This window comes from Theropithecus gelada, chromosome 11 (assembly GCF_003255815.1).
Source record: "Theropithecus gelada isolate Dixy chromosome 11, Tgel_1.0, whole genome shotgun sequence".
Lineage (NCBI taxonomy): Eukaryota > Metazoa > Chordata > Mammalia > Primates > Cercopithecidae > Theropithecus > Theropithecus gelada.
In genome coordinates, this window is record NC_037679.1 from 56,722,406 (window position 1) to 56,746,593 (window position 24,188).

At 36.9% G+C, this 24,188-nt stretch overlaps 1 long non-coding RNA gene across 1 annotated transcript in view; it reads left to right on the forward strand.

Annotated features, from left to right (window-relative positions):
* LOC112634820 overlaps positions 1-24,188 on the forward strand; it is a 66,547-nt gene that overhangs the window by 14,985 nt on the left and 27,374 nt on the right. Inside the window, exons 3-7 of the long non-coding RNA XR_003121829.1 lie at positions 11,571-11,716; positions 12,299-12,403; positions 13,002-13,130; positions 13,821-14,007; positions 15,062-15,189. This is a non-coding gene — a long non-coding RNA (uncharacterized LOC112634820). The remainder of the gene's footprint in view (positions 1-11,570; positions 11,717-12,298; positions 12,404-13,001; positions 13,131-13,820; positions 14,008-15,061; positions 15,190-24,188) is intronic.

Below are 24,188 nucleotides of genomic sequence, written 5' to 3' on the forward strand. Positions count from 1 at the left end.
CTTATCTCTAACAATTTCCTGTCTTGCACTTTGCTTTCCAGCTACATGCAACAGCTTGGAACTCTACACATGAACCATATTATTTCTTTGCACATACTGTCTACTTTGCCTCTAAGTCTCTTCTCACTCTTCTTTCCTGGCCCACTCCTACTTTTTCTTCAGTCAACACAAGTGTATCACCTCCTCCAAGAACCTTTCCCTTATGTGTCCTGTCCCCACCCCCATCCAGCTAACCTTAGCCTCATCAATACCCTGTACATAATCCAGTCATTATATTGATTATATCAGTATCCAGTTTGTGTTAACCTGAGCTATTCAGTCCATTGATAGCTGTTAGCAACTTATTTTCTTCAACTAAATTCAGACTTCCTTGAATAAGAATTTGGCGCAGAACTGGAATGATCTTTGTCTGTTCCACTGCTGATAATTGAGTCGTGAAGCTGTTCATGTAAGGATGCATTTATATATTTTTTTAACTTTTAATTTTTTTCTTTCGTTTCTTCTGAGGAAGAGCAAATGAGTCACAGATACAAGTATCTTTTATCTTTTCTTATGACATCCATACTTTATGTATATTTTACTCCAAAAAGAGGCTAAAATTAAAGAAGATGAAGTTATTGGCTTGCCTGGAGCATCATAGTGTCAAAGTGTCACAAGAATCTGTTTTCTGTTTCCAGAACAATCCTCTTACTATTTTATTACCTTCTTTCTCTGTGATTTTTTAAACATTTAAAGGTCTATTTTATGTTAGCTTTATTCAGTCACATACTAAGAACACAGATTTCCCAGGGTGGCCAGTTACCATGCCAAAGAAAGTCTTTTAAAAGCTTTATTTATCCACATTTCAGATATATTTTTTTTCATATCGAGAAATAGCATGCTGAGCTTTGCTGTCCCCAAAAATACTACACATGCTATTTTCTCAGGAAGAAGAGTGAGATTTATTTTTTGTTAATGAAATGCCAAACAAGCCTGGCTGATGTGCCAGGCAGAATTAAATTGGAGCGTCTTTGGCAGTAGTCTTCATTGTTCCATCCGTGCAAGTGTTTTATGAAAATTTAGCTGAAACATTTTTTAAAAATGTTTTGGCCAGATTCTTTTTAGAATAAAGTTGGGACATTCAGAAATTTGGGCAGTACTCATGATATTATAAATATTTCCAAGACTGACTAAATAAGCCCCATTGTGATCTTACTCATTTGATTCAGGCTGTTCTTTCCACATCCATCTCAAAATTTCAGCCCTTGGCCAACACGAACATGAATGTAGTGGCAAAGTTCAGATTTACAAACATTGTAAAGTCATTCTATTTTTAATTTAAATTCCCTCAACCTGTGTTTTACGACACTGTTTATTCACTGTCTCTTTTTGTTCCTCCTAATATCAGAGAAGGAACAAACATACATGCCTTAAGGAATCCCTTTGGAAACCGAAGTTTCCCAAAAGCACACACCAAAATGGAAAATAGACAAAAAGTACATTCCAGGTTTTAAGTACATTGTCCAGTTTTTATTAACATCTTGGGGATTGGCAAACTTTTACTTAGCTAGTTTAGTGAGTATTTTAGTTTTTGTGGAGAATATGAGGTCTATTATGAATACTCATCTCTTCTGTGGTAGCTCAAAAGCAGTCAGAGACAATACCTAAAGAGAAGAGTGTGACTGTGTTCCAATAAACTTTATTGATACAAACAGGCAGCAGCCTGGGTTAGGCCACTGGTCATGGTTTGCCAGCCCTCCATGTAGCTTCCCATTACTCCTCATTACTTCCATTAGTAACTTTTTTTTGTTTTGATTTTTGACATCATGGAAATAAATGTTTATGCTTTACTTCCATCACAAGTAAAATTGTAGGTTATATCAAAGACAAATGCAGGAATTTCTCAAAGATTAGAAAAAAATGATACTCTTTAAGATTTTTTCCCACATTTTTATTTATTTGTTTATGGGGGTGGTTAGTGCAGAGGAACCCAGAGGCCCCTCATGCCAAGCACCACCCAAGATTTTTTCTATTTTTGAAGTTCCTGCTTACACAACTGTAAGTTTCTTGAGGGGAGCAAATAGATGAGAATTTGTCTTATACTCTCACTATGACCAGGTGCATGGCTCATGGGACAGTCATATTTTCAAATGAATGAATGAATGACTAGGGCACTGTATGTTATTGTCAGTTTGATAATATTGTAGACAAAATATGAGACTTGAATTTTTAGTTTCTTGGCCCTTTGTGCTCTGTTATTTCAAAGCTTCCCATATTAGTTGCACAGATAAAGGGCTAAAGAACCACGCAGTTGATAATGGTGAAGGTGGGATGTGCTTTCACCTAAGCCCGTGTTCCGAAACAGCTACTTATGGAGGTTTTTGTGTAAGCATGTATAGATAGGTTTTTAAAAAGTAGGGTACAATTTTTATTTCTAGTGCTTTAAATCTGTTCAGTTAAAAACACGAAGGAACATTCTTTTTGTGGTGAATGTGGGCTGAGAGCAAGATGGATTTACTAGTATTTTCTATTCCTTAGATTTGAGGTTAACATGAGCATAATGTCCTGGATGAAGCTTTGGAAGTACTTGTGAAGGGTAAGTGGCCGTAAGCCAGAAAAGATGCTATGTCCTTCAATTAAAAAAGGTTTATTTTGCAGAACAATGTGACCAACAGAAATTGGTAGACTCGATGATTAAAAAAAGCTTGTAATTACACTCAGTGTTCTCTATGTGGAGGTGCTATGACATATATCTCCTTTGTTTCTTTAAAAAATAATTGTAAAAATAATAGCTATATTGAAATTTAAATAGTGAAAAGGAACTGTACCTCCGCCCTCCCCAATTCTACTTCTTTTCCCAGAAGAACTATTAATTGATTTTTGTCATTTTACACTTTTTTCTTTAAGTACACTTGTCTTTGTGTGTATGTAAAGCCCAAGTGGGACGATATTATACTTAACGTTCTACAAGTTGCTTTTTGACCTAATATATGTAATGTATCATTCCATGCTAGCCAATGTAAACCTCCTTCATTCTCTTTATTACTGTACTGCCCTTTATATAACTATTTTATACATTCCTTTCTTTCTTCTTTAAGCACTATGGATTGTGCTTTGCTTATACGCTAAAGATACTTGTATTAGTTAATTAAGGAGATGGAAATAGCTCTTCTTGTGGTGGGGAAATGAATATCTACCTTTATTAATCTAGTTCTACTTTTAAGTGATTTATGAATGATTGTCGATGGCGTTGTAGAGTTTTATAGCCCTCTGCCAAATATGTCCTCAGTTCTTACAGTGATATATTTTTGTGTGAATGGGTGTGTCTATAGCAATACAACCATAAGAGCTATGCCTGCACATGCACGCTCACTCACATATGCAGATTTATTTATTTCAAGTAGACAGTTCCGATGGCCAAGCTCAGAACCGGAGATCATTCTGACATGTATCTGCCTTTTGTGACAATGACATCCTAACAGATATAGTGTGCAGATGCTGAGCTTTTAGAATATTCTACCATTCTACAATAATTGCTACATGCTTTTAGCCATATTAACAAGAGCATCTTTAGCTTCCTATGTGCCGAAACCTTTTTACTATTCAGAGACAGCTATTTTTAAAATTTCAGAATTTGCTTGCAGCCTTTTTCTCTGCAAGATCTTCCCATCTATTTCAACTGTGTCAAACTATGATAAAAACAGAAGAAAACAAGGATAGACTATACATGTCACTCACATTGGCTGAGACATAAGCTGAGAGAGCAAGAATTGGATGATGAAGGAATAAATGTATCATCATTTGGAAAAGAGCTCTTCTCTTTCAAGCTATATATAACTCTTCCATTGTAAACTGAGTAAGACTATTAATAGCAATAATTATAATAATACCTTAGACTTTTCTAGTGCCATATAATTTACAGAGTCTTCCTTAGCTTTTAATTCCTTTCATCTTTTTGACAGTCTCATCAATTAGTCAGCACAGAGCTTATTATTTCCTCTCTATTTCCCCTTTCTGCAGTTACTTCTTGCTGTTCTTTCCACACCTGGTGGATCAGGGTCAGGCATGTAGAAGGCTTCCAGCCTTGAACACTACCCACAAGGCATTATGTTTGGGCAAAATGCTTGGTGATATGTTAGAATGTGGACATTTGTGCTGAGGTTAACATCCCCTTAGGAGAATACAAATCATCAAAAAGCTCAGATCGGATAACTTAGAATGATTGAAGCCATGCTGCATTTTTGAAATAGAGACCTGTGACTATTAAAAATGGATAGCATGGATTAATTCCAAAGATTTATTCTCAGTTATACCATAGAGTCATTTGCATTCCATCCATTTATCTGGTAAATTAGCCACTGATAATCATAATTATGACCCTTAGGTACAATAAGACAATGAAATACCTCCTGAATTATTAAAAAGTGTTAATTTATGTCTACACTGTATGCAGTTTTTGAGTATTTTACTGCATTTCCACTCACTGAAAATTGGTTACCTATACATATGATAGATACATAAGAGTAAATTTTACTCACAGTAATATTTCATTAGAAGAAATTCCTATTCCTAGTGTTGAGCAAGTGTGGTTATGTTATATACACATTTCCTCTAGATTTCTGTTTGATATACATGATCTTGACTGACTTGCTTGTTAGCTTTAGGTAATTACTTAAGAAAAATAATGCCAAGCATCTGCCTGATAATTTGTAATGAGCCAACATTGTCACATACATTAATTTATTTATTATATGAGCCCCCAAAGGCATTATTACCAGTATTTTATAAAATAAGCCTCAGGAAGCATAAGTGGTTTGCTCAAAGCTACATAGCTAATAAGTGGCAAAGAGGTGACACAGGTCCATCTGTCCAAGTCAAGAACTTTTTCCATCAAGGTGCAGCCATGTTGGAAACTACCCTCCTAGCATTTACGTCAGGGCGTTTCAGCAAGCCTTGGGCCTCTCCACATGTAGGCCCACCTGGCAGTGTTTCTTTTTAGAGCTTGTCCAAGCAGGTAATATCAGCCAACAAGCCAGAGATCCAGAAAACTTGTAATCCTGATTATCTGTGCAAAGGGATAATGTTTTCCATAATACATTGCATTCCATCAACTTGGAGAGAGGTACACAGAATGCATCCTTTTGTAGAGGCTGCTTTATTTATTCTACAAGCCAGACCGTGATAGAGTAGTACTCTTTGTAATAGCCTTTTACCATAGGTAAGAATGGTAAGCTTTGAAAAAAAATACAGGTATAGACATTCTCCATTTACCTTGGATACAAAACAAGTTTTCTGCCTTTGTCTGATAAAAACAACAGGCAGTGCCCACTATAAAAAGGCAATGTGAAATAAGAGAGAACTCTGAATGGGCTTAATAATCACCTCCTGCTTTTTAAAAAAAATTCTAATCAGAAATCTGTTTTTAAACAAGCTGCCCTAATGTGAATAAGTGACATAGCAAAGTCATTACCTTGACATCCTCCTATGAAAAGCAGCAAAAGAAGGTAGGGGCCATCTTTGAGGAAGAAAGACCTTTCCCATTAATATTAAATAATTATTTGTAAGAAACAAATGATGTCTGAAGGTAGGGCTGATCTAGAGAAATTGGAAACATTAGAGCAGGTTTCAACTTTTTCATGAGATATTACTGATACTGAACGTAAATTTCCAACCAGAATAAAGCTGATAACAAAGCAATACTACATTCATTCATTCTGGAATATTAAAGAGAAATGGCTTCTGTATATATTAACCCACTTATAATTATTTCTGACATGTTGAGTGTACTGGAGACAGACAGAATAGAGGGTGATTGGGAGAAACGAATTTTTAATGGGATGTCAGTCTTCAAAGATTTGAATGAGTCATCCCAGAAATGATCATTCTTTAAGTATGACATTGCCACTTAATAAACGAACAGAGAAAATATTGAAAGGAATTCTGTCAACATTCTGGAATGACTGTAATTTTGCACAATCAAGCAAAATGACAAGATCAAGCTTGATGTCATGCTATATGACTTGTAATTCTGTGAAATTAGAAAACTTATAAACAAAAGGGAATGAGAAATGTGTAGCATTGACGTGGGAGCAGCAGGGAGATGAGGAGCCTGAGATTCCAGTTCTGTCCCCTCTGACCTTGCTGATATGCAAATTGTTTCATTATGTAAAAAATAGCAGGGGTGAAACAATCAAGGTTTCCTAAGAAAAGAATTTCCAGTTTCACCACAGAAAAGATAAGTTTTGCATTTGGAACATCTGAGAGCATCTGAAGTGTTGTCTCATTAAAATTTATGATCATCAGAATTAATTCACATTCATTTCTTTAAGAACCAAATCACCTGGGTTGGATTTGTGTGTGGAATCATAAGAAAAGGATAATGAGAAATGACAGCAGGTCTATGGAGTAGCCAACGAGAGACACTGGGTAGATGTGACCTTTTTTAAACTTTCCATTTGATATTTGGAGATTATTTGTTAGACTTCATATATGATATGAAATAAGGAGTATCTTTTCTAAAACTTAAAAGATCTAAATGTCTTTAAAAGAGACCTAAACATGCAACAAAAAGAAAAATGAAACTGCCACAGAAAATAATAATTTTGTAGTTTGTTCAGAAAATCTGAAAAACACATTTGATGGACCTCAAGCAGCTGGGGTGGAGGGAGTGGGGCATTGAGTAGCAGCAGAAACAGCTGCAGCTAACAATGTTTGTTGAAGATACTGGAGATAACGCTGTGACTGACACTGTGCTTAACATAGAAAGTCTGAACATCATATAACTTCCCCACGTAGTTACTGCACCAGTCCATTCCCTTTGCTAGGGAAGCCTCATCCTCTCCAGTGAAACCAGGTTACCTTGTTTAGCTCCTCACAGTCTTTGTTCTTCACATCCCCCTGGTTGTCTGTGCCAATAATTCATGGTTGAGGTTGCTGACATCTCTTGCCAGTAGAAGTCATGTGTGTCTTTCCCTGTGTTTCCATTTTCCTTCTAATCAGTTAATTGCTGTGAAGAATTTATTTCTTCTCTAACACTTCAGCTGTCTCCTTTTACCCCCACTGGTTCTAATTCTAAAACTGCTGCTCACTCTGTGAGACTTTCGGCAGAAGGCTGTCTCTGGGACATGCCGTCCCCATCTAGACACCTGGAGACTGATGATTGCTGAGATCCCATTTCAGAATGAGAGTTTTCTGGCCAGGTGCAGTGGCTCACACCTGTAATCCAGCACTTTGGGAGGCTGAAGCGGGTGCATCACCTGAGGTCAGGAGTTTGAGATCAGCCTGGCTAACATGGTGAAACACCATCTCTATTAAAAATAAAAAAATTAGCTGGTGGCGCATGCCTGTGATCCCAGCTACTCAGAAGACTGAAGCAGGAGAATCGCTTGAACCTGGGAGGCAGAGGTTGCAGCGAGGAACCTAGGTGGGGCAGTTAGGATTCACATTGAGACACATTGATTGTGCCTTGTTTTCAGTCTACTCTCTTTGTCCCTGATGAGGCTACACACCAACCCCTTTATTCAAAACTTTAATTCTTGATCAAGCCACTATCTATATACATCAAAACTTTCTTTCTTTGAGGATTGCCAAAGAATATCTGGTCCCTGAGGTACTGGGAAATGAGGCAAAGGTGTCTCTCTTCACTGCTAGCTCCTTGGGGACCAGCAAACGGCTCTCAAGTTCCACGGTGGCCAAACTGGAAAAAGGCAGTTCAGTGCATCCTGGGAATATCCAGGCGAAAGTGTGAGATTTACCTAGAATAGCTTCTGGGCCTCTGGGGTTTTCACACTGTCTCTGGTGAAGGTGTCCATTTTAGAACTGAAGCAAAAAGGTTTCAATCCATTCCGTTTTCTTTGTATAGCATTTACCCAATACCTCCATGCAAGTGGGCACTCAGTAATTAATTTTCTCCTAGTCCTTGCATTACACTTTCTTTGGGATGGAAATTTCTATTTTATGCTCCAGAGTAGCCATGTCTAACTCATCCATGTCTAACTGACCTCAAAGAGTTGGGACTTAAACATCAGCCTAAGCACTCAGATTATCGAGAAGTGTGCATAGAAAATGGACAAACTGAAGATATGGACAATTCTACTGATGTTTAGTTGCACAATTGTTAAAATTGCATCACTGCCATCAAGGTCAATTTGACTTAAGTAACTCTACTTAGAAATATGAATTATGATATAAAAACAATTAAGCAAGCAATACTTTTATGTTATTTAAAACCTTGCTGTATAGGAAAAGCTACTTTTAGGCCAGCCACAATGGCTCACACCTATAATTCCAGCGCTTTGGGAAGCTGAGGTGGGAAGATCGCTTGATCTCAGGAGTTTGAGAGCAGCCTGGGCAACATAGCGAGACCTCATCTCTACTAAAAATACAAAAAATTAGCCAGGCGTGGTGGCATGCACCTGTAGTCCCAGCTACTTAGGAGGCTGAGGCAGGAGGACCCCTTGAGCCCAGGAGGTTAAGGCTGCAGTGAGCTGTGATCATGCCACTGTACTCCAGCCTGGATGACATAGAGAGGCCTGTCTCAAGAAAAAAAGACTACTTTTAGTTTGTTAGGTGATAACATTGTAAACTCCAATGACTTTTTAGGTGGTCTGTCACAATCTGTAATTTGTCTATGTTCTTGAAAATAGGGGGAATAAAATTATTTGTGAAAATATGTCTCAGTGAATTTTTAAAGGCAAATTGTCTCTGTGATGAAAGGATTTCCTGTGAGAACAACCAATTTTTCTTAAATCTGTGTTAATACTTTCACACTACAATGTCAAATTTTAATTTTTAACGCTTAGTTGCAACTGAAGGCTAGTCTATATAAACCAACTATAATAATAACAATAGCTCATATTTATCAAATGCTTGCTATGTGTCATGCACTGGGGTAAGCATTTTATATGGATTAATTTATTTAATCTTCACAATACTAAACTGTAGTACTATTTTCATTCCCATTTTAGATAATGGAACTAAGTCATAGAGAAATAAAACAACTTATCTAACCTGGAATAAGTAGCATCAGGATTTGACCTCAGTAGGCCTGATCCCATGAGGTTACATTTAGGTACAAGCTCTACTCTTAGACCCAATTTAATCATTTTTATTCTTACAGTTCCTTTCTTATGTGACATTTTTCACATTTACAAACATCTTAAAATGTAAGTGTTGAAAGGTGTAAAGGAAATCCTGAATGAGATTTAGAAGAATGAATGAGTGAGAAATAGAAGAATGAGCCTGTCGGACGGACAGAGTAGTTTACAGAGTAAAGTCCTAGTTCCAGGCATGTTAATTCCACTCATATAGGAAGGAAAGAGCCAATGTAAAAACACCACCTTTTAATTTAAATCTGTATGCATAATGATATGCCAGTTTCATCACTGTGGCTAGGCCAAGCACGGCACCATCTAAGAAAGTACAGACACTGGAGCCAGACTGCGCAGATTCAAATCCATCTCTACCATTTACTATGTGATCCAGGGCAAGTTACTTGCTGTCTCTGTAATCCCGTTTCCTCATCCGTTAAATTGGGCTAACAGCATCTGTCTTACAGGGTTGTTGGGGGATTAAATGAGTTTCTATACACAAAGCATTTAGGACAGTACCTGGGCCATAGTCAAGTACCATAAGGATGTTTGCTATTTCATTATCATTACCAGCACCAGCACCAGCACCAGCACCACCACCACTACCACCACCACTACCATCATCATTATCATCAATATGTGACTAAAACATGTTTGGCAGCAATTATATTTATATTTATATTTAGACATTATCAGGGCTTTCATATAGAAAAAGAAGATATAAAATTCAACTCATCCTAGATGAACTTTGCTAAACAAGGCAATTAGAGCAACTAGATTTCTTTTATTTTATAATCTGAGTGACACTTTAAAAAATTGATCAGCCAGATGTTGTCATGACTTCATCTGAAGTTGGAAGTTTGCACCCAGCAAAAGGGGATTTGATGTATAAATTGCATGACTATCAAACTGAAACAGAGTGACTGAACACTTATCTTGAAAATCTGAAGTTGGGATTGGCAAAAAAAGAAAAGTAATGAGCTACTCCCATTTGCAAAGTCCAAGTGATTATGGAAAATGGGTTTGCATTTGGCCTAATTAATTTATTTTGGGGTGATATTGATAGAAGTAAGTGTACCTCGTGGATAACAGTTCTGATAGATTCCCACACAGTTAAACCTTTGCTTCTGCTTTCTTCAATGAATTGAAATGCATGCACTCTGAAGCCCTCTGACAGCATTCACAGGGGTGAAACAGGCTTTATTCCTCCAATGCAATTTAGTCCAACTCTGCAGCTCACCTGTGGGGAAGGCTGGCAAAATTCCAAAGGTGATTAGTGTCGTTTCTATTATTTCACAGGGTGGAGTGTGTTTGGATGGATGGAAGGGAAAGCCTATAATTTCATGGCTGTTAGTAGAACATTTCTGCTACACCACTTTTTATCTAAAACGTTCAAGATGAGTCAAGGGCACGGTATTGTCACGAGAATCGAATGCACCCATAGATGTTACTAAATCTTAACTGATCAAGTCATAAAAATGTAAATGTTTCCTCCAAAACGTTGATTACCTTTTAACTCATTTGTGTGTGTGTGTGTGTGTGTGTGTGATCAAAATCATCTTTTTAATTATTTAAACTCTGTGGATTTCTCTGTTAATATAAGATTAGCATTGCGAGCTTAACCTGGATCAGTTAGGAAAAGGTATTGAAATTGCATTTTAAAATTGTGCCACCACTGTCTTGTTTAGGAAGAATGACTTGGGTAAAACCAAATGTTGAGTTATCAAGTATTTTGGTACCCATATTCATCATCTGCTGTAAGTGTAAGCATCTTCTCATTCTTATAGATTCTTTGAATTACATTCTAAACGACTACCATGTCAATAGATTAGAACAACAATCATGTCATGCTTTTTTGTTGTCATGGGTCATTTTCATCAAATGTTCAGTAATTTCATTGCACTGTGTAATTAGGTGAAGAAACTCCACCCGAGTGTCCATGGGTCAGCTATGTGGACTCTAGCTGCCAAAGGCGCTTCTCCTTCTGAACAGAGCGCTTTGCTCAGCCAGTGTAGACATGGCCTGATAAACAATGGAACTTCTCCCTTGCGAACTGGAGTTTGGATTGATCTAATTCTTTAACTCAAAAATGTACACAGGTTTGATGTGTGGTTAAAATGCCTGCCTTTTAGTGAAACGAGAGCTTAAATTGACAGTACTGTGAAGAATTCTGTAATTTATAATGAACTCGAAAGGCAGTAGCATTCACTGTTGCAAAAGCTAATCAAGGGACTCTCAAATCAAAGTTTTCACATGAGTTTAAATATCTGTGGCAGGGAAGTTGTTCATGCAGATTTTTATCTGTCAGGTCTTAACACTAAACCTGCCAGAGTGCAACATGGTCCTGTCACTTTTAACTAAGATGTCACATATATTGTGGGAAACACACTGCTCTGCATTTTTTCTAGGATTTTACTGGGAAAAGCAAATGTAAAATAAAGTTTTTTGTTGTTGTTGTTTGCTTTTTTTTTTTTTTTTAAACACCACATTTTTATTTTGCAGATTCTCAGGATGATGGAGTGAGTGATGGAATAGGTTGCCAACTGTAGTTACTCCACTCAGCGCAGAATGGCTGCGGGGAAATATAATCAGACATGCCCAAAGAAGTCTGCTTAGGGTGAAACAAATACCTTTGAGGTTTAAATCAGGTGTGTAAAGAATATTGCAAACAAGATTTGTTTTTTTTTTTTTTGTTTTTTGTTTGCATTTGTGTTTGTCAAGAAAAGTAGAAAGGCTGATGCTTCTTGCCTGTTTTTCCAACTCTTTTAATGCTACAAAATACACCCCAAATTTAACCCATTTTCTCTCCTAGGATTTGATATACTCTATTTACTCCCTTGAAGGTCCTCTATCTCATCAAAACTTTAGATTTTAAAAGCATGACTGTAGATTTTTATATTCAAAAATTTTGATTTTGGAGATATTTTAAAATTGGGAATTGAACTCAGATAGGCTTTACCATTTGTCTATTTCCTTAGAAGAATAAATACTATTTACAGTATAGGAGTTAGCTGCCAGAAACCTAAGAAAGTTATGTTCAAATTATTTTTATAAATAGATGTTCACATCACCTTTAAACAGTTGTTAAATGGCTCAGAAAAATCAAGCAAAGTTAACATTTTTTAAAAAATACAAACCACATTTCTTTACAGGATGAGGTTGTGCTTAATAACCTGTGCTTAATTCATTAAGAAACTACACGATTTTTGTTGCTATATTTTGTTAGAAAGGAAGGAGAGACTGTTTCTACAGGTGTCATAGAAAAATCAATACTGAGCCAAGGATTATTGGATCCCATAGAACCATGGAGGCGTGGCAGTGAAATTCTCCCAAAGGTGAGTAGGGGCATTGATTTCCCTTCCATGCCTGCAGAAATATGACACAACGAACAGAGGCTAAATTTGGACAGGAAATAAGTCTGATTTGAAACTGTACTATAAAAAAAATAGTGATACCTTTTTTTCAAACAAATAAATGAGAAAATGTAAGTAGAATTTCAACATATGCATTTTTCTTATTTATTTTCTTAGATTCTTTTCTTTATCCTCTTGAGTACTTTTGAAAAATAAACCCCCAAAACTGGACTCCTTCACTGATATTTTATCTGTAATTCAGATCCTATGATTTCCACGTGGAATACTTGCATTATACGATATAAAAGAGTCTCTCTCAAACCTATAACCAAGAATGCAGCAACCCGTCAGTTTCTAAAAAAAAAAAAACATATTATCTACATAATCGCAATCACACTTACAGATATGAGCCCATCACTAACCTTCCTTATTTAAGCTATGTATTTTTCTAGCTAATTTGTGCTATAATTTTTAGACACAAACTTGCTTGTTTACATATTTTACAGTTTCTTCTTTGTTTAGATTTCTTAAAGCTAAAAAACTATACATAACATATTGGTTGTTTGACTGCATTGCTTAGCATTCCATCCGTGCAGGCAGACGGTGTTCCTAGGTTTGGAAATATAAATCCCATGGGAAGTCAGCTGAAGAACATTTTATGCATCACTTATCCTGTTACGAGCCCTGTGCTGTTCTGTCTCTCTATAAGGTAAGAGATTTATTGTGAGTTGGCTTCCAGAAGTAGAAAATGTTGTATGCTAATGGATGTTGCTTCAAAGTGGCTTCTGGAGCTCATATAGAAATTGTTTTATAAGCAAAAGAATAATTGGAACAATTCAAGTTACACACACACGCATGTTCATCTGTCCCCAGGTAGCATTTGGTTGTTCTATCCTGGGATCCACATTCTATAATATTATCTTTCTCATGTGAAGTGAGATGGTAAATTGTTCATTTTTATAATGAATTTGAGCAAAGTAGAAGATTAAGGAACATAATTTAGGCCTCAAAGTAGAAAATTGACAAATTACCATCTTGCTTTGTCTGGGATAGATATACTTTGAGTTTTAGTAATCTGTGGAATCAAAAATGGATTATAAGAAAATTAAGCCAGGTGCAGTGACTCACACCTGTAATCCCAGCTACTTGGGAGGCTGAGGCTGGAGGACCCCTTGAGCCCAGGAGTTTGAGGCTGCAGTGAGCTATGATTGTGCCACTATACTCCAGCCTGGGTAGCAGAGACCACATTGCTATAAATAAAATAACATTAAAAGATAGTTAAAATATAAAATGCTAGCACATTCACAGTAATATAGAAACCTTAGTATTTTTTTTTAGATTTTTGCTTTCTGCTGACCAGTCAAAAATTCTTACTTTTTTTCTTATTCTGAACTTTCAGACTGGCTGAAACCACAACGGTTGTTTGCAATCTGCACTCTAACTTTGGATCACCTAGTTAATACTCTGACTCTGATTGTTACCAAAGACAATATTCTCTAAAAGATATTCTCTATAAGAAGGATGCTCCTGCATTATTAATAACATCACAGGGAAAATGCAACATTTTGGATGTCACATCTGATAAGGTGAGATTTTATCATGTCTCATAAGATGTGATTTCATATGATTGTACTTATGACTATCCCAGCCCCATAAAAGTTTTCATTTATCCATTCGGTGTAGAAATCTATAATATAAAGCTTCATATACAGTTATTTAAACTGTGACCTAAAAGCCAGGCTATTGAATATATTTTGTTTATGTGTAAGTCACATAATTTTTACTGTTTTTTTCTATCCTTTGCATCTTAGAAAAATATGACTCAGTACACCATACAGCATATTTAAATTAAAATATAAATTTTGTACATCATTATTCTTATGTGGGGGGGGGAGGCTGGGAAAGGCATGCTATTCTGTAACCTTGGACAAAATTTGACTTTTGATGTGTGAATTCTTAAATGTGCACAAACCAAAGACAATGGCATACATACTTTGACACGTTCTGAAGTTAAAAGAGGACATGAGGATTGTATGATAAGTGGCAGCCTTGTGTCTACTATTGTAATAATATAATGTCTGCATGAGAAGAAAAAAAGTACAAATAACAATGGCGAGATGATGGAGAAGCTGACCATAAGTAAAATTCCAGGTACCTGTTGATGCAATATGAGGATACTAAAATATCTAGCCCTCTATGTATGCTGTATATCCTGTAATCCATCAGAATGGAGGCACTGTCTTCAAGTCCAAAAATATCAGTGTGTTCAACACTGCTACCCTGTATGCTATATTAAAATCTCTCATAATATGTAAAATATATATTATCCATGTCTGAGCAATGTGATATAGCCATTCTCTCTTTGGGTTAAACATATCTTATGATTTTCCTAAAATGTCGCAAAGATAAGCATCTACTAGATAATTTGTGATTTGTAAATATCATGACTGTCTGAGGGGAAGTGGCAATTAATGGAAGCATAATTATCTTCAATGTGAAGAAGGTCTGGGATGCTGACTTTAGGGAACACAGTGTCTTTGGCTCCTTAGCATTTTCTTGATTTGCTTTGTTGTCGTCCTTCTGGTTCTTTCTGGATCCATCTCTCTTTTGTTTCCATTTGACTCCTCTATTGTATTCCAGTTGGCAGTTAAAGAACAGAAACACAGCAATAAGACTGAGTGGCTACATTTTCCCAGTGCCACCAACTGGGAGTTAAGCTGACTAACATTTTGAAAGCCCAGCCCATTTCATTCACAGCAGGATGGCAGGTAAAAGCATTTCTGTATTAAAGTACACACTTTGTTTCTTCAGGTTCTTGGTCTAATTTCTCTTGTTTGCCAGTTGGGGGGAGAAATGAAAGTAGGTTGGGGATGAAATGCCTGGGGTATTTAATCAAATGCCCAGCAACTCCTGATTATAGGATGCAAAAATTTCACTTTCGAGGATTAATTATGGTGGATTTTTTTCAACCCAAATGGGTGTACCCTTCTCTCCAGCATGTTATGGGGCTACTTTCTACCACTGCCAAAATAGAATGTAGTAGAAGAATTCCAAGTAGTTTTAATAATAACTCCTGGGTTATTAAAAATTAAATATCTGGGGTAAAAAAAAAACCCATTAAATGTACATGTTCGTGAAGTACCTCAAAACATTTTGTTTTACAAAATTTTACATGTCATTATTTGCTCCTACTAGAACAAGAAATTGAGAATGGGTTTCACAGTGTTCTATTAATTTGATTACTGTGTCCTAAGTGGTAAGTATAAACCTCCTTATGTATTTTGTGAAGCTCACTTAATCAAGCAAATATTAAAAAGCACATTATCATATTACTATGCTGATCCTTGACCTTTTGGCTTGTCACTGTCTTGGGCTGGATGTCTTTTTCTCATGTGCATGCAGATGAAGCTTGGGGACAGAAAGAGTGAGGAAAAGCATTAGCCCTGCTCCCTGAATAGTAATGGGCTGTGGAATTGTCTTTTGGGAGGGGATTTCCCCTGGGAACAGTGAAATTGGGATGAATATTATCAGTTTGCATTGACATTGAATGCATTTTTAAGGAAGCTTAGATCACTTTATAACAGTCATCTTGGATGGGTGAATGCAATACACAGTTGCAGTAGGAAGACTAAAGTTCTGAGATGGGTCAGATGACAGTGATAATATCATAACTCATTTTATGAATGAATCAAAAAGTTCCTCAGCTAGTGCCCACATACTCATATATTGAAATAAATTTTACAAAGCCTCTTCTTTCCCTGGAGTCTGCACATGCGCCATCTTACCATGGAATATAAACCTGCTTTGCCTGGTTTTATATTCTATGACCATCCTGTAGATATTTCTTATCAGATTAGATCAACAGTTAACAGAGAGTACAGTGGGAAAGTAAAATAACATTTTCAAAGTTTTAGCAAGAAAAATATGAATAATTAAATATGAATGCATGTGCATGTTATGACTGTACCTAGGATCTTTTCAAGGGCTTGAGGTCCCTCTGTCTCAGTACTTAGACGAATTCTGTAGCCAGTTTGGCCTCAACCTGACAAAGATTTTCTATTTATAAATGTCCTTTGGGTCCATGAGGAATTTTGGACACTCATTTATTTTCTAAAGAGAGGTTCAAAATCAATAAGTTCAAAATATTTCAAAGTTGCCATGCACTTCTCTGTTTAAGTATAGCAGCACTGCCATGGATATAACCAAAATCATTCAGACGCTGAACAGGGCAACTCCATGGCACTCTGGTACACTAAATTACCCTCTCATTGTCTAATAACATGAGGCCTTTACATTTGTTTAGTGCTTTCTGGTTTTCAAAACCCTTTCCCAAGATAGTCATGAATGAGGATAAAATTTAGAGAGGTAGGGCACAAGAATGATTTTTTTTTTTTTGCATTTCTTTTTCTAACTTGTTAAATGAAAAATGCTAGAGAATAAAATGTGTTTTGTTTTTTAATCAAAGAAACACATACAATGTGAATTAGAGCATTATTGTCATGGTGAGGAGAAGGGAAAGGAGGCAGTCACCCTTCAGCTACTGTGGTTTGTAGGGGTCCACTATGCTATGTTAATAAGTTTACAGCTCAAAAGAAGGCTGTACCATTTCTCTCTAATGTGACATAAAGTTAACAGACCCCTTGAACAGATATGTCTTTAAATATGAAGATCAGTGATCCATGGTTCAGGTCAAATACCTGCTCACACATACTTACTGAGCATACTAGTCCAAATTTTTCAACGAAGTAATAATACATATAGAGGAGGGGAGAGAACAAGGACTCCTTGGGTCTAGGGGTGTTTCCCCAAGCAAGTTTCAAGCAAAACCATTTTTAATTGGAAGCTTTGTGATTTAGCTTAGAAATTCACTCTATTCTGTTATGATTATTTTACTATTTTTAGAAGTTTTAATAATAAGGGGCTTTGGCTTCCTTGCTACGGGAATCTAGAATATTGATGTATGTATGAATGTGGGTAATATGATGAAAATATTACCACTTAAGTTTGATGCAAAAATGTGGTGGTTGAACCAGAATTGGACCGGTTCGCATTCCTGCTTTACCACTTATTAGCTGTATAAACAGTGTCTAAACCCGCTTCTTCACCTACAAAATGAGGAAAGTAAAGGAAAGTAATCATACCCATCCCCAGAGTGGTTGTAAAGATTAAACAGGATAATGAATATAAAGCCTATGTTAAGAGGTTGATGAGTCTTAGCAATGATCTTTAATATTGTTGTTATTTATTGCCTGTCTTTGCATGTATACACATATCCTCTATATACGGTTTTTCTGTATTCATTATGATTCAAAAAATGTTGCCTAAAATTACCTAATAAAAATATTAAAGAAAATTGTGTCAGGCGATCGTGGTAACTACAGAAACTGGGAAAAACGTGAAAAGGCAATACCTTCCGTCAGCATTACCAGCCTTTCTTGAGAAGGTACACTCTCTCCTTATTTGCTCTGTCTGTTTTTCTCTACTGCTAAGACCTCCTTTCAATAAGGACCTGAAATTCATCCACACAAAGATCTAGATGATTGAGAACATTTGAGGTGCTGCCCTTGTGAAGGTCACTAACCTCTTACTAAGGGTCAGATACTAAGTTGACGAGGTTTCAGGCATCAGTAGCAGCTGGAGACATTTGTTTGACAGTGTGATCTACCCCTTGCCTTCAGGAGCTCTCCTCAGAGTGGTAATGGTTAAGTGGGCCAACAGGTAAGGTTAGTTCTGCTGCTGAAGGTGCCTGCTGGGGCTCTCTATGGGGTTTGTCTGACATCCTCAAAGGCTACCTCTGTCTCTAAGCCTAGGGCCATTTAGGAATGTCTGTCAGCTTTTTCAATTTTTTTTTTCTTTTCTCCCATTTATATCTGTGGGTTTTATATCTAGTTATACCTTAAACACAACTGTAATCCTTTGAACCTTTTTTCCTAATATTCTTTATTTTTGGATATACATCAATTGTTTTTTTTTTTTCTATCCACATCCCATCCATATTCTCATTCTTGGCTGTCCATTGTATTTCTTTCAGAGATCTGTATTCATAATTTAAAGTGTTTCACATATCTGACTATTTTTCTGAGACAGTCTCCTGAAATACTCTTTTTTAAAATGTAACTTGTTTCACCTGTATTTTCTGTACTCATATTTTGGGATTTGAATGATTGCGTTCAAGTTTAAGGTATGCCTTCACTAGGAATGTATGCTTAGAAAACCATTTAATTTCTCAGCTGAGTTTATCAGAGGTAGAAATAGAAGACTCTGCCCATAGTATTGTAAAAATCAAATCAGATCAAAGTGTTTTGTAAACTCTAAAATGATGTAGAGGTTTTTATGTTTTCTTCTTTTTCTTTTCTTTTTTTTTTGAGACAGAGTCTCACTCTATTGCCCAGCACAGTCTTGGCTTACTGCAGCTTCCACCTCCCAGGTTCAAGCAACTCTCCTTCCTCAGCCTCCCGAGTAGCTGGGATTACAGGTGTACAACACCACTCCTGGCTAATTTTTGTATTTTTGTAGAGACAAGATTTCACCATGTTGGCCAGGCTGGTTTTGAACTCCTGACCTTGGTGATCTGCCTGCCGTGGCCTCCCAAAGTGTTGGAATTACAGGCGTGAGTCATCATGCCCGGCCTATGTCTTCTTTTTACTTATTACAGCTAGCCCCTCATGCATGTTTTTAAAAAGATGGGCATGAAGAGACACATCATGTTTAATAATTTGTGGAAGAAGTGATAGGATGATCTCTCTTTTGACATTTTTCCCCATTACCTGAAAGAACTATTCTGTGCATTCCTATGATATGGCTGTCAATTGCATTCTCCCAGCATTATATAATTCAGCACAGAGAGGAGAATTTTCTCAGATGTAAATATAAGAGAAGAAACTTCTGCTGGTAAACAAAAGCAGCCTGTCCCACTGCTTTGGGTCACATCCACAAACTGTTTCTCAAAGGGTTCAGATCCTTTTTGAGAACATCAGTCATGGATTCATGAGCATCAGTCCATGATTCATGGACTGAAATCAGGAGGCACGAGTGCTTCAGGATCCTCTACACAAATGAGGGATGATACAAGTTAATATTTATCGAGGAGATACTATGCATAAGACACTTCAAATAATAATGACTGCTGACTTGAGGTTTTTGCTAGACACTGCATAGGCACTGAACTACAGATTTTATCCAAGTTATTTGATCCTTAAACCACTCAGTGATACTGGGATTATTACATCCACTTAACAGTTGAGGAAACTGAGGGTCGTCTGACACCAAAGCCAATATTTATTGGATTTTCCCCCAGGATCCTAAGATGCAGATATTATGATGTTCATTTTGCAGCTAGAGCCGTTGGGACACAGAGTGTTTTAGTAACTTGTCCACATAGCTCTATGTGGAAGAGCTGCAATCCCAATCAGGTCGGCCTGACCCTAAACACTCCACTGCACTAACTTGCTGAATATTTCTAATCTTGGGAAGAATCTTTCTTTTAGTTTTCTTTTAATTAACAATCACCTATGGGTTGACACTTTCATAAGATAGAATACAATTGAATTACTAGAAAAATAAAATTAAAACCCAGACATACAAAACAGAAACTCAATTTTCTATTATTAGATTCAACAAACATAAAATTGCTCTGCCACTTTGCTGTAGGTGTTTCTAAATGATTGCTCACAATGTCTGTGCCTATTTTGTGGTGGACCAGTAACAAAACTGCTGGACTCAGCAGCCAGCCACAGATGAGACTTTGAGAAGCACTTGTCTAGGACTGTGGAATATGACCTAGCTGAAGATAAGTCGATTTCCTTATTCATTAGCAGAAGTCTTGTAGGCATGGATTTAATTTCAATATTTACCAGTAAGGCCTTGGATAATACCCAGGTAGGAAATAGACTAAAACACAGTTAAAAGTTAAAAGTCATTGCCCCTACTTTTTGTGCTTTTTTATCTAGGGAAAGTTAAATGGAATGTCTTAACAATATACCCACAGGAATTAAATTAATTTTGTGTGGAATACGTATTTGAAGGCCTACTGTCTTGTAACCTACATAACTGAGAAATGTAGACCATTGTAAATTAGCTTATTTGATAAAAAAAGTATACTACTATATTGCAGGTATATTACTTTTTCTCCAGAGGACAGACTCACTGTTGTGTTGATTAATTAACATTCTCACCCACTGTATCCAAGTAGGTTACAGAAATTAAAACGTGCAGGATGACAAAGCCAGAAAAGCAAACATTTCTGGTTAGTTCCCACAGTGACACTATAGAAATGCTTGTCACCTGCCTCTCCTTGCTGGGCAGAGCAAGTTAGCTCAGCATTGATCCCCTTTTCAGCATTTGTCAAAGCAGATCTTAGAATGGCCATGAAAAATAGCTGGTTATTGTCATTCAGGGGAGAACAGGGACTATAGCAGGTACCTGTCTCTACCCCTTGAGAAATATCCACAGAAAATAGATGGGAGAACAAGTCTTAATAAATAGACGATGCAAAAGTTGTTATTTTTGTGCTTATTTGGCAATATTATGTGCCAGACTTCAAGACAAAACATAGTTTATCTTGTTTCCTGGCCCACGCCCTCAAAGCACATTACTGCTGTTTGGAATGCCGCACTAAGTCAGTATTAGTAGGAGTTACGATTAGCAATGATTGGACTTTAACTTCAAGGAAGAGGTACTAGATTAGAAGATCTCTTTGGACCAATCATTGCGTTATATGTGTTGTAGTCATGTCAATGTAGGACTTTTTCTGCAATCAGTGAGGTAAAAATAACGGCAGAAAGTAGAAAGAATCCTTGTTTGTCCTATAATGGAGCCTTTCTTGGCCATTAAATTGGTGACCTTAGTGTTCTGAAGTTCAACTGAAACTCCTTCATTCTTGTTCTTAAGCAATGCTTTGTCTTGGTGTAAAATCTATTATTTAAATGTAATGTAACAATTCATGCACTGATTATTCATTTATGGAGTGCACACTTATGTACCAGGTCCTGTGGGAGATTGCTAGATCTTGGAGATAAAACTCTGAATACTTGATTTTGCCCTCAAGAAGTTTCCACCTTGGTTGTGGAGGCACACAGAGGCAGAGATTGAAAATATTGTAGCATCTGCTGTAATAAATGACTTTTTTTGGAGACAATCTCATTCTGCCACCAGGCTGCAGTACAGTGGTGCAATTACAGCTCACTGCAGTCTCCACCTTCTGAGCTCAAGCAATCCTCCCACCTCAGCCTCCCGAGTAGCTCAGACAACAAGCACGTGCCACTATGCCTGACTAATTTTTCTTTGATTTTTAATAGAGACGAGGTCTCACTAAGTGCCTAGATTGGTTTCAAACTTCTGGGCTCAAACGATCCACCCATCTGAGCCTCCCACAGTGCTGGGATTCCAGGCGTGAGCCGCTGTGGAGGCTCTATGAATGCAGAACTGACAAGCTCTGGCTGTCAAGTCAGGAAGTGCTTCACAAAATAGTTGACATCTAGCCTAGATAAGGAAAAATAAATAAGAGTTCTAAATGTAGTAATGGTAAACACTTATATTGATATTTTTGTAAGAGTTCTAAATGTAGTAATGATAAACACTTATATTGATATTTTTGTACAATGTGACCTCCTTGGGCTCTTTTTATTCATGACCTATGTTCTTGTGAGTCTTAGTCTCCCGATAGAGCATCTGTTTTCATGGAATCTTTTCATGTTGTTTCTCTGCTTCTCCGTGTCATGTTCCTTGTGTCTGGGCAATAGCTAAAAGTTAGTGTGGCTAAAAGCAAATTTTGTTTATGCTTTCCATATCTCTCCACTGCCTGTCTTTACCATATTGATTGCCAGCAGCTTCCTTCCAGTTTCAAAAACTTCGCATCTGGTGATTATTTTTATTTCCTTCTCCTATAACAAAATTCATCAGGAGTTAACAGGCTCTCAACTTTTAAATAGGATTTTAGCCTTGCCTGCCAGGATCTGCAATAAAAGGCACACCTAAATAGTATTTAATTTTTTTAAATGACAGGTTATACTGACTCAATTTTAGCTGCATGAACTTTGACCACATGGAGACTTTTGTTTGAAAAAATTAAAATGGGTAAATTATAGGGAGATTAGAGAATTTTAAAAACACTCCCTTTCTATTATTGTGTATTTTTCTAAAATTCCAGGAAAAGAAAAGGTGGGATGCTTCTAAAAAAAAATAAGCACTTTGAGGACTAATGACTGTAACCATGCACTGCTAACTGGCAAACCAGACGAAGTCCACAGAGAAAAAAGATAATGGTTAAGAATGGGAAAAATTCCCCAAGTGAGCCAAATAGGCCTCCTCATGATGTCTGGCTGCAGATTAGACATTGGTGAATCCACCCAAACTTGGAGTCATTAATAAATGCCAATGCTACTGTAAATGTCAGCTAAAGTGTGAAGGGAGCAACTCCCTGCATGCCTCAAGAAAGTGGAAAAAATTCATCTCAGATCTTATTTTTGTAGAGACACACTTTGTATTCCCATCTAGAATATTGCAGTTCAGACATGGATAATGACTAATGCATCTTAAGATGCTCACAGTCACTGCTTGATAAATATACGTCACTATTCATTTATTAAGAAAGACCAATTAAAACATTTTTTTCTTTTTTTCTGAGACAGCATCTCGTTGTGTCACCCAGGCTGGAGAGCAATGGTGCCATCTCATCTCACTGCAACCTCTGCCTCCCGGATTCAAGCGATTCTCAGTCATGTGCCACCATGCCCTGCTAATTTTTGTATTTTTAGTAGAGATGGGTTTTCACTATGTTAGCCAGGCGGTCTCGAACTCCTAGCCTCAAGTGATGGCTCACTCCTGTAACCCTGGCACTCTGGGAGGCCAAGACAGGCAGATCACTTGAGGTCAAGAGTTGGAGACCAGCCTGGCCAACATGAAAAACCCCTATTTCTACTGAAAATACAAAAATTAGCCAGGCCTGGTAGCACACACCTATAGTCCCAGATACTTGGGAGGCTGAGGCAGGAAAATCACTTGAACCTGGGAGGCAGAGGTTGCAGAGAGGAGAGAGTGCTTCAGTGTACTTCAACCTGGGTGACAGAGTAAGACTTCATTAAAAAAAAAAAAAAAGAAAAAGAATGCACAGATGCACAAATTTTAATGAATACGTTTAATCTAAATCTTAAATACTAGGTTTCCTAAAATGCGTTTCTTATTTTATGTCAGTATTTTCATCATAATATTACAATATTGTCTTAAAAGCATTCTCAGCTCAGTGATCTTCACGTGTAAAGAGTATGATACCATAAAACCTTACCTTTTACTTTTCGGCTTTTGTATTAGCAGTAAAGAGGAATTCTGAGAATTGTATTTATTTTTGTGAACATGAAGAAAAAAGGAGTTCCTAGAAAAGTTAGATTTGCCTAAAGGGATCACTTACATTTATTTTAAATATTTGTTTTCACTATACCTTGGCTATTCTAATGCATATGGTTTCAGACTTCAGTTTGTTTTATAACAAGGATATGAGGATAGGGAAAACGAGTGATTTCTCCTTGTGCATTGCTCTACTGAGTTCTAGCCTTTGGACACATAGAAAATGACTGTTGGACTTTCTCTGTCTGATTAGAGAAGGAAATAGTAAAAGAAGTAATATAAAAAGGATTATCTTCTTGGAAACCTTGGTCATCCCTGTTAGAGAGTCTCTCACTTTAATCTTCATGTTATGTTCCCTTTTATTTCACTTTGCTAGTCATGGCTTATGAAAGATTTTAATTGAAAAATATTTGATTCTTATTTTCTC